The sequence below is a fragment of the Parasteatoda tepidariorum genome, chromosome 9, assembly GCF_043381705.1.
Source record: "Parasteatoda tepidariorum isolate YZ-2023 chromosome 9, CAS_Ptep_4.0, whole genome shotgun sequence".
Classification (NCBI taxonomy): Eukaryota; Metazoa; Arthropoda; class Arachnida; order Araneae; family Theridiidae; genus Parasteatoda; species Parasteatoda tepidariorum.
Window position 1 is genome coordinate 54,727,778 of NC_092212.1, and position 9,912 is coordinate 54,737,689.

General features: G+C 30.6%; 1 protein-coding gene across 4 annotated transcripts in view; it reads right to left on the reverse strand.

The window, feature by feature from the left end:
• LOC107455557 (uncharacterized) overlaps positions 1-9,912 on the reverse strand; it is an 84,523-nt gene that overhangs the window by 68,161 nt on the left and 6,450 nt on the right. Inside the window, exon 1 of one of the 4 annotated variants that reach the window (XM_071185945.1) lies at positions 1,101-1,346. The exons of 2 other annotated variants lie outside the window; for them this stretch is intronic. The gene's annotated coding sequence lies outside the window, so the exon portion shown is untranslated. Of the gene's footprint in view, positions 1-1,100; positions 1,347-9,912 lie in introns of those variants that run through there. One more of the 4 variants, XM_043040496.2, reaches the window with a different exon arrangement.

The following is a 9,912-nucleotide window of genomic DNA, read 5'->3' on the forward strand; positions in this document are numbered from 1 at the left end:
TGATACTTCATAATTTTAAACTTACTTGTTGTCAACACTTTTTTATACTTAATAACTGGAACAAACGGACCTTCGTATATAACTTGAAAATGATCAAGTATATGAAAGGCTGATCGAGATGTCTTCTTTAAGACTAGATGTCTAGCTTCACGCGTCTCACAATGCCCATACCAGTTTTTATCGTAAATGCAATTTATCAATTATTTCAATATTTGTAGTCAACATTTGTTCAATTTAAATCGTATAACGTTTCAATATTTGTTCAATTTAATTTATATAGCCAATGGTTATATAAATTAAATAACCAAGTGATTAAAGCGTGTGAAATTTTCATAATGGCTGTATATCCAGGAAGGGGTGTATAAACCAGTGGTTACCAACTTGCGGGCCGCATCCGGCCCGAAAAAGCCTTTTTTTGTGACCCGCGAACTAAAATATATTAGTTCTTTTTTTTGCAGACAGTTTTCGTAAAAAATCTATGTGGGTTTTATATTTTAACTATTTGATATCTGTTTCACATTAATTGTTTAATACATAGGTGCACATTAAAGTTATTGTAGCCAGAATATTTCAATATGCAATTAAATATTTTTAATAATCTACTTATTTTAATTTGCAATTTAATACTTCTGTTTTGAACAACTTGATAAAAATCTGACAGTAATATTTATTGTTCCTTCAAACATAAAAAAGTCCTATATAAAATTTTGATAAAGTTGCTGCCCGCCATTTGACTTGTGTTTTTAATTGCGGCCCCCGGCCTCGTGTAAGTTTGAAACCCTTGATCTAAACTATTTGTTTATTGATATGTTAGAAGGTGGGCTTACATTCTATGCCTTAATTATTCGACCACTACATCTTTTAAAATAGAAATCAGGCAAGCAGACTCAAAACAAATGTGGATTAGTAATATTAAAATTAAAATAAAAGCAATTCTGTTACATTAAACGTATCCATATCGATGCGACCGGCTTGTGTTGGTTCTCCGGATTAATAAAAATACCTCTGACAACTCAGCTCTTCACTTATGTCAGAATGCATAGAATAATTGCTGAGCGTGCATAATGAAATAAGGATTGTAAAATATAAAGAAAACTTACTTGAATCCGGCGATAGTGACGTCAGGTAAATAAAGGCGGCAATAAATGTCAACCAATAATTAATCCTTAATACTATTTCAAAGGACCGAAACAGTTGAATCAATTACTATTGAAAAGGGCAGGCAATTGAAAACGTAAGACAGAACAAAGATCTTACTAAAAAATACACAGTTGAAAAGATAAACCTAACAAAATTCTCAATTATTGTTGCTGTTTATTTGTATAGCCGTTTAGATGAGCAGTCAGAATTTCTCAAAGAAAGCGCTATCGGTAGATTACGAGAAAAATCACGTGCAGGTGTATTAAAACAGGTTATATTCTGTTATATCCTAAAGTGAAGACTATATTTATCTTTCTAATCACGTTTGCATCGTAGACCTTGGCTTTTTTTTTCCCGTAAGTATTTTAAATTGAATCATTGTAGTTTTCTAAACCAATCGTCAATATGGAACATTTCTCTTTTCTGAGTATTATGATTTCAGAATAAAAAAGAATTAAAAAGCTCGATATTGGTTAAAACTTTATAACCATTATTTTTATATTGCTTTTTTAGAGTTTAATAAAATTCAAGTAGATCCAAGTCTTGTTTGAAAATTTAAATAAGCTCAAACTAACTACGCAAGGGAAATTTTTTTTTTGTTCTGTTGCATTTATAAAAGTACTTGATCTTACTTTATTCGAGGGTGTGGATTTAAAATTTGAAGTTGGTTTTGTTATGAAGGCTGCAGATGGTTAGGTAATATAAGAGAAAATGCCCATTTGATTTAAAAATTAATGTATCAACAGACCTGAAAGCCAGACGGAAAAAGAGAAAACACTAGTAGGAACTATTTCAGTAATAGATAATTTTCGGGAGGAGTAACTCTATTCTTAAGAATAAACAATTCTCTGCTACTATTTTATTTTCGGGGAAGAAGCAATTAAAAATATAAATTGTGTCCGTTAAAAAAATTTGGTAGTTATAGATATTTTATTACAGTTTTTATTCTTTACGTCTTGATATATAAGGACTTTCAGCCCTGCGTATCACCACTTCCTCACTCTTAATTTCTCAAAATGAACTGCATCACCCTTCGGGGGGGGGATGAGACGTGGGAGTGATGCAGGGATTCAAGGGAAGCATATTTCTCCCAAGCTTCCTTTCGTGCCTGTTAGGTAATCTCAATTCTCGATGTACATATGTAAATATTTTATCCCTTGTAAATAATTTTCGTGTTTATTTTTATTTGTCCCAGACTGTGATTTATTGCACTTTGTATTATATATTTTTTTCTTCTCTTGAGCATCATTCAATCATGTATCTATTTTTATTTTTACGCTCTTGCAAAATTATCTAACCTTTATTCTTACCTCATTCTATAAACAATTTAGATGAATGAGTAAATAGCCCTACGGGATAGGAACTCAGGAAAATCAAGCTTAAATCGGTGCATCACCACTCTTTATATAATGACTTTTCTTAATTTATTAATATAAAATAATTTATATAAATTTTTTTCATTGTTGTCTCTAGGTAAATATATACACAAATCCAAAGGTTGGTAAAAAAGTGAAGGTGAAAGTATCTCCTACATAACATCTATGATTTGCATCACCAATGAGTTAGTTGCTGCTTAGATGCTAAATTTTAATTCGTATGGGAATTTGAAATTTTAATTCGTAAAAGCTAATTTTCAGAAATATTCAAACTTAAAGTGAAATTAAAATCAGGATTTTAAGTTAATACGAATACTGATACGCAATAAAACTTACAATCGTCATGTAAGAAAAAGTTGTAAAATGACAGTGGTTGCTATTGTCAACTCAAATTATTTAATTTTGAAAGAAGTATTAATGAAAGTATTAAAAAATGAAATGGAAAAAATGAAAGTAGCTGAAAGTATTAATCTTAATATTTCGAATATTTAGAATCTTCACCAAATGATAACACTGGATGCATTTATACAAACATGGATCATACCTAATTCGGATGTGGGGATTTCAAATCAGAAAATATTTTTGTTCGAAAACCTAGAGATTGTTTTTAAAAATAATTACTTTAGTTTAATCTATTTTTTGTCTGAATGTACAAGTTTAATTAAAATACGAGTTTGTGTATATTCATCAAAAGAAAAAATTATTTATTTTTTAAATTTTGAGTGGTTCGTTGGAGTTTTAATCTCTATCTAAATGTTATAGCAATATCTCAAAAAAATCTTTTAAACTATGTGTAACTGTTATGTGGTGCAATATGTTTATTTTGACAAAGAGCACTTTTTCTGAATGAGCATATTAATTTATATTTTTTTGTATTCGATTTAGCTTAGCTTGCAAAAATAACCCCTGAAAACAAATTTCATAAAATTGAGTAAACTAAAAAGGGGTGTATAAAATAATAGATGGACATTTGGCATAAAAATGGAATGTTGCCAATTTTTGTCGTCGGTAGAAACAGATTTACATAAGGTGTATTATTCGGGAAGCGTGCTGCTTTTAAGCTATTCAATACGTACTGATAAGTACAATGAAATGAATGTGAGCCCGAATTTATAAATTAAAGTGCTAGCAAAATTTTCTCAGTTATTCATTGCGTATATTTATTATTTCTTTCTGTGAAGTAAATCTGATCCTAGATTTATAAAACACTTTTTGAAGTGGTAGAAAGATTATCTTTCCTCAATTAAAAACAAGGGGAAAATGATTTATAATTTTTTTTTCTGAAGATCTGAGTTAGCTCAATATTCTGTTCTTGAGATCATTTTTTATTCATTAAAATCGTACAAATTAAAAGTACGAAGCAATTATTGTACAAATTGAATAATGCTTGGATTTTTTTCTCTTTACTTTGGAAGAAATATGCTTTAAAAGATGGAAATCACACTTAACACTTTTGCTAAAAAAAAATTGCGGACTGATTTATTCGTAAACTAGTGCATTAATAATGATCAAGACTATTAAAATTAACAATAATTTACGTTCATCATTCTTTAAGTTTTATTAATTAGTTAGAAACAGTAAAAACAGCAAATTTCGAATCAATAAGAATTTTATGCTATGAATGAAAATGCGCCTTTTATCAATATTACCTAATCTAAGGTTCAGGAAACTAATTCTTGTAAAATTCAAAAGCGGTAGCACTATTGCTGGTATAAAAAATGTATGAATGAATCTTCGACTAGATCAGTAACGAAGGCGATTGGAAGAATATTTTGAAATAGAATTAAAATTTAATAAGAATGGATAACTGTCTAGCAGTTTTTAATTTTGAAAATTCTCTAAAAAATGAACGCTTTTTTATTTTTATAAGTAATATATTGAAGAAAGGATTAACTCTTTCGTTTATAATCTAATTCGAATGACGCATAATATGAAGTGCCGAAATTTGGCGATACAATCTCAAAATGTGATGCCAGTTCAATAAAATTCAATAATTAATTTTTAAAATTATTTTTAATCACTTTTTTATCAATCAAATGGCATTGAAATATAGATTTAGATTTAACAATTAAAAAAAATCGTATTTAACTAATAAATGAAATTATTTAGTTCATCGAAATTCTCATCCAGCTTGCTCCGGACAGAGGATAAATGCTTTCGAGCGTTTGTCTTTTAATGTATGGTTCTTGTTTTAGTAAATTCGATTAATATGTTGTTGTTTTTCCATCACTACTTCTCAATAATTCAAAGGCTTTTGTGATACGCCACTTTGTGAAAGTTAATCTGCTTGGAGCTTTTCAAAAAATTGGCAACATCAACCGAAAATCTGCAAATTTTCGTTTGCTCTTCTTTACCATATTTTTACCATATCTTTACCATTTACCTAGGACTTATAACTTTTTGTGAAAGAATTATTCTAATACAATCAATCATTTAAAAGATATGATGGGGAACTTGACACATTAAAATAAAGTTGGAGTAACTAAACCGTTAAAGCGGGTGAACTATACGAACCAGCTCTTTTAAAACTCTTTTTAAACTAAATCTTATTTTGGTGGTAATAATTTCGAATTTGACGAAAAAAGAAATATTTCTTCAGAATAAGTGTGGACTTGGGTTAAAAATAAGCATACTCAACGTCATTAACAGTTAATTATTTTGCGAAGAGAGATTTCTTTGTTAATTTTAAGATATTTCCTTGGGATTTCGCCATCACACTTTAAAGAATGAAAATCTGTCAACATATCCGCAAGGATCTGGAACAAAGTACATATAGAAGGAACATTTAAATATTAAACTCTCGAAATCTATCAAATAATTATTGAGGAATGCGAGATTGAGTACATCAAAATCTGGTTAACTACCGGTGAAAACTGAGAAGTATTGAAAGGCGATTATAATAATTACTTACAAGATTCACCAAGCAATCAAACTGATTGTTTTCCATACCGCCTTACTCACTAGTGATTTGATAAGTTAAATAAAGTTTTCCTCACTTAAATACCTTAAATATGCGTCCCTTAATGTGTATGCCTTTTTTTTTTTGTCTTCATGTTTGACAGGGCTTCTAAAAACATATTTTAAGGGAGGTCATTGCGAAATATTCTAGAAGTCCTGAAGCCTCAGTACTTTGCATTCTTGCTCCAAAATTTCATAGATAAGTTGTCGACTTTATTTTTAAATCTGAGCCAAGCGGTAAAGATAAATTGTTGTCTTATCTAACAGGAAGATACACTTTGTTGACTACTCACGAGATTTGCTTTCTAACAAAAGTCTAAACTTTTAAAAAATATTTATCCTAACCGAATGATAATCTGATTTCAAATTTAACATTCTTTATCCCATTCATTACTTGTTAAAATTTGTCTTCCGTTGTGCAAACCTCATCACCTGAGCTTCAATTAATAAAAAAAAAAACTGCAAAAACTTAAGTTTCGTTCAACTTATTAAGTTTTTCTTATAAGCAAGACTCTAGTCCAGCGACACAAAGAAAAAGAATCGATTTAAAATTTTTATCATATCACCTTCATTAATCATTTCTTCAATTGATCTTGTACGTTTCTCTGTTGCTGTTGTAATGATGTGTTGACTTAAACTTTTTTCTTATCCTCATATGATGCAAGCGAAAATAAAAAGAGAAGGCTCCCTACCACTCAACTCCACCTGAGCATTACTGACCTTATTTTTCTCCGCAATCGATCGGAAAAGAAGAAAGAAATCAACCCATTCGTAAATGGTGATAGATCAAAGTTTGAAAACGATCGTAAAAATTTTGGCAATAATTCTTTATATTTACTTTCTAGAAAACCAATATACTTATTAATAAATAAAAAAAATATCTACTCTTTCCCTCTTTCCTATTTGTCATTAAAATATCACATAAATTTGTATTCAAGAAACCGTTTGATAATTAATTATTCATCAATATATCAGAAGTTAAACTTATCGCAATCACATAGATGCATAGAGAACAATTTTTTTTGAAATCAGAGTTTTTTACGAAATACTATTTCCAGTGATAGTGTACTACAGCAGATATGTTTGCAACAAATCAAATCCTTTGAAAACTTTTATCCAGACATAAGATTATAAACACCTGTCCATTTGACCTTTTATATATCTGTCTTATTTGATTATGTGTAGTGGACTAAAATCTTTTAGTTTTAATTTATTAAATTAACACATAACATTTGAGTCCACTGGGAAAGAAGTTTTCAAAAAATATGGAAACTCTGTAGTTATTGCAGGATCAAACCCAATCGCGTCATTTGACTACATGGGATGAAAAATGTAAGTGGTAGTAACTCAATTCATTTTTATTTAAATAATTTTTCAATCGTAATAAATTTAGCATTGTAAATTATTCATATTTAAAATGGAAACATTATTCGCAATCTCCTTCAGTGGTAAACTGATTGTAATATGTTGAGAAAAGTTGTTAATTTTAATCTCTTTTAATAGATATTTGCTTTTTATTAGTCACTATTTCTTACATTTTTAATTGCTCGTGGTATACCTGTACCACATCTTATAAATGACGAAGCCTTTTGTGAAGGTACCATATTAGATCGATTAAAAAAATTTCATATCATTCTAAATCTGGAACTTACTAGTTTTTAATTTGGCTGTTTCTTCATAGTTCCAATGGGTTAAACGAATGACTTTTACTTTCTCTTATGAATAAGCACCGATTTACAGGGGATATGAAACTGTGAGGCGGAATCTCTAAAAAACAATCAAATAATTATCTTCTTCAGGTTTCATTGGAAGTTACTTGTCTAACAGGTTAACTGGTGCGGCATACTTTAAAACAATAACAAGCAACCATTCCGACATTCTAAAAATACAGAGCTACTACGCTCCAGAAGAAGGTAAAGAACTGGCACTTGAAAGATTTTATTTCTGTATTTTTGGGAGAAGTAAACAATTCGTGCTTACCAGAGATGTCAACTTACTCCTGGCAGCGGATAAATATTTTCTAGTGGTAGTCTTTTCATGTATGATTCTCTGTTTAGTAATTTTAATATATAGGGTTTTTACTCATCACTACTTCTAAATTATTGAAAAGATTATGTGATATACCACGTTGTTACAGCTAAAGCATCACCTCCTACATCAGAAAGCTTCTACACTGTTTTTTAGAAGTAATCTGTGCAGACTATTTAAAAAGTGAACCAATTGTGCGCATGAACCCAATTTATATTTTAATAGTAATTAAGAGAAATTTATCATATATATTTGAGAATTGAATCTTGAATCTGTAGTGGTTGACAAGTAAATAAGACAAACCAATTACATTCATAAATTAAGCAAATGTTTAGACATATATTTGCGACCACTTTTTAATTTTTACTAGATTTTCTATTAAATGGCTCTTTCGTAAACTAGTTTACCTTCATGGTGGTCTGATCGGACTACCTATAAGAAACCGTGTGGAGGCTTTCAGTTATAGGCGTTGGCTAAGCCGTCTGGAGCCTTTTGGAAAATTGGCGAAATTTGCCAAAAATCTGCAAATTTTCGTTTGTAGTTAATAACCGTTATTTAAAATATGCTGTCAAATGCTGAGCGGTTGTTGGTGTCTCTGGATTACCATTCACAAACATAATAATATTAAATTACATCGAAATTGATTGTCTTAAAGTTTCAATACTTCCAGAAGCAATAGTTTTGTGAGTGAAAAGCGGGGGAATCAGCATTTCCTTTTTACTTTCCTTTTAAAAAAAATAAATAGGAGAAAAAAGCCGTTGCTCGATAACAAAAAACACTTTCACCCACCACTTCACACTGTCCCGATAAAGTTTAATTTAAAACTTAACGTTTTAGATTAAACTTACTTTCCATTCCTAAATATTTGATCGCCAATGGCGAGTTGGCTAGTCATTATCATAAGTCCTCTGAGAACCAGAGGATGCTTGCGGCCCTTTTCTCATCCATCTTGGAGTTTTATCCAGTGATTCTTTCGGGTAATTGGAATGCAAATTAGAATGAAAGGGAAAATTAAATTCTTTGCATTCTAGATAAAGATGCACCGCAACAAAAATAAGCAATCATTGATGGTTTGAGCTTTATGCCTTCTTTCAAGTTTTCAAAAATAAAAATTTCCTTAAATCCTTCGGCATCGCAATTTCTGGCTTTTTTTCAAAAAAGTTGCAATTTAGCCTTACAATGTAATAATCTAAAATGTTGAGATCTCGAAGTATATTCTTGCTTTGAATAAACCATCTTACTCGTGTTACATTTCGAAGTGTTTTATTCTGATATCTAATGAGTTTCTCGACGCCCGGTGGCAGAGTGGTAGCGCTTCGCGCTCCCGTGCCACAGGTCCTGGGTTCGATTCTCGGGCCGGGCAAGGTTGACTCAGCCTTCCTTCCCTTCAGTGGGTAGATAAATGAGTACCAAGCATGCTTGGTAACTAAACACTGGGGGTTTCGCGTTCCGCTGACAACCTAACCGGTACATCTACTCCTACATCCCAGAGCCCAAGGTCAAGAAAACTGAGATGGGTACAGTAGGCCTTGGCCCTCTATGGACTGTCGTGCAACTGAGTTTAGCTCAGTTTAGTTCTATTTTATTTGATGTAATTTTCGTAAAAAAAATTTTTGGAGCGCTCCTCACACTATTGTATTAATATATTTTGCCTTGGCTATATTGATACAATATCCACTCTTCTTTGCGGATATAATCGTGTGGGCTGATGAAGTTAGGATGGGATGTTGAGTAAACATTTAGGTCTGAGATCCATTTTAGAATTTTGATGAAGGATTTGTAGTTTGTAGCAGGCTGCTTGTTGCCCAGGTATATGTAACTGCTAGTAAGTAATGATAATTAGAAATAGTTTATTTCTATCCAAGAAAATATAGAAATGAAATGATGTATCTAATCAGTTTTCTCTCTTCTCCGAGTAACTAGTAGTCCTGATAACCATTGTAAATTTTAATTAATCTCATTAAATAAATGAATGACGTACGTGTAATGGAAATTAAATACAGAATTTTTTTTTTTAAATGAAGTGTTGTCTAAAAACTAATCAATACTTTTAATCAAAAATTTATAGACTGCTGGTTTAGATTCATATTTAATTGAGGATTGCCATTGTTTCACGATAAGAACTAATGTTTTATACACAAATATAGACAATCACAAAATTGATGCTTTTGGATAGATAGTATTAATAGAGTATCTAATATAAATAATTATCTTACGTGGCTCCCAAATTTGGCTGTATTTCTTTTCCGTCGGTGGCAACGTTTGCTTTGTTTTGTTTACGTTTTGAAAACACCAAAGCATTCTGCCTTTTAATGATGTGTTTCTGATCTAATATATATAATTCTCTTACGTGGCTCCCAAACTTTGGCTGAAGTACTTTGCACAACTAAATAAGATTCTTTTCACAACA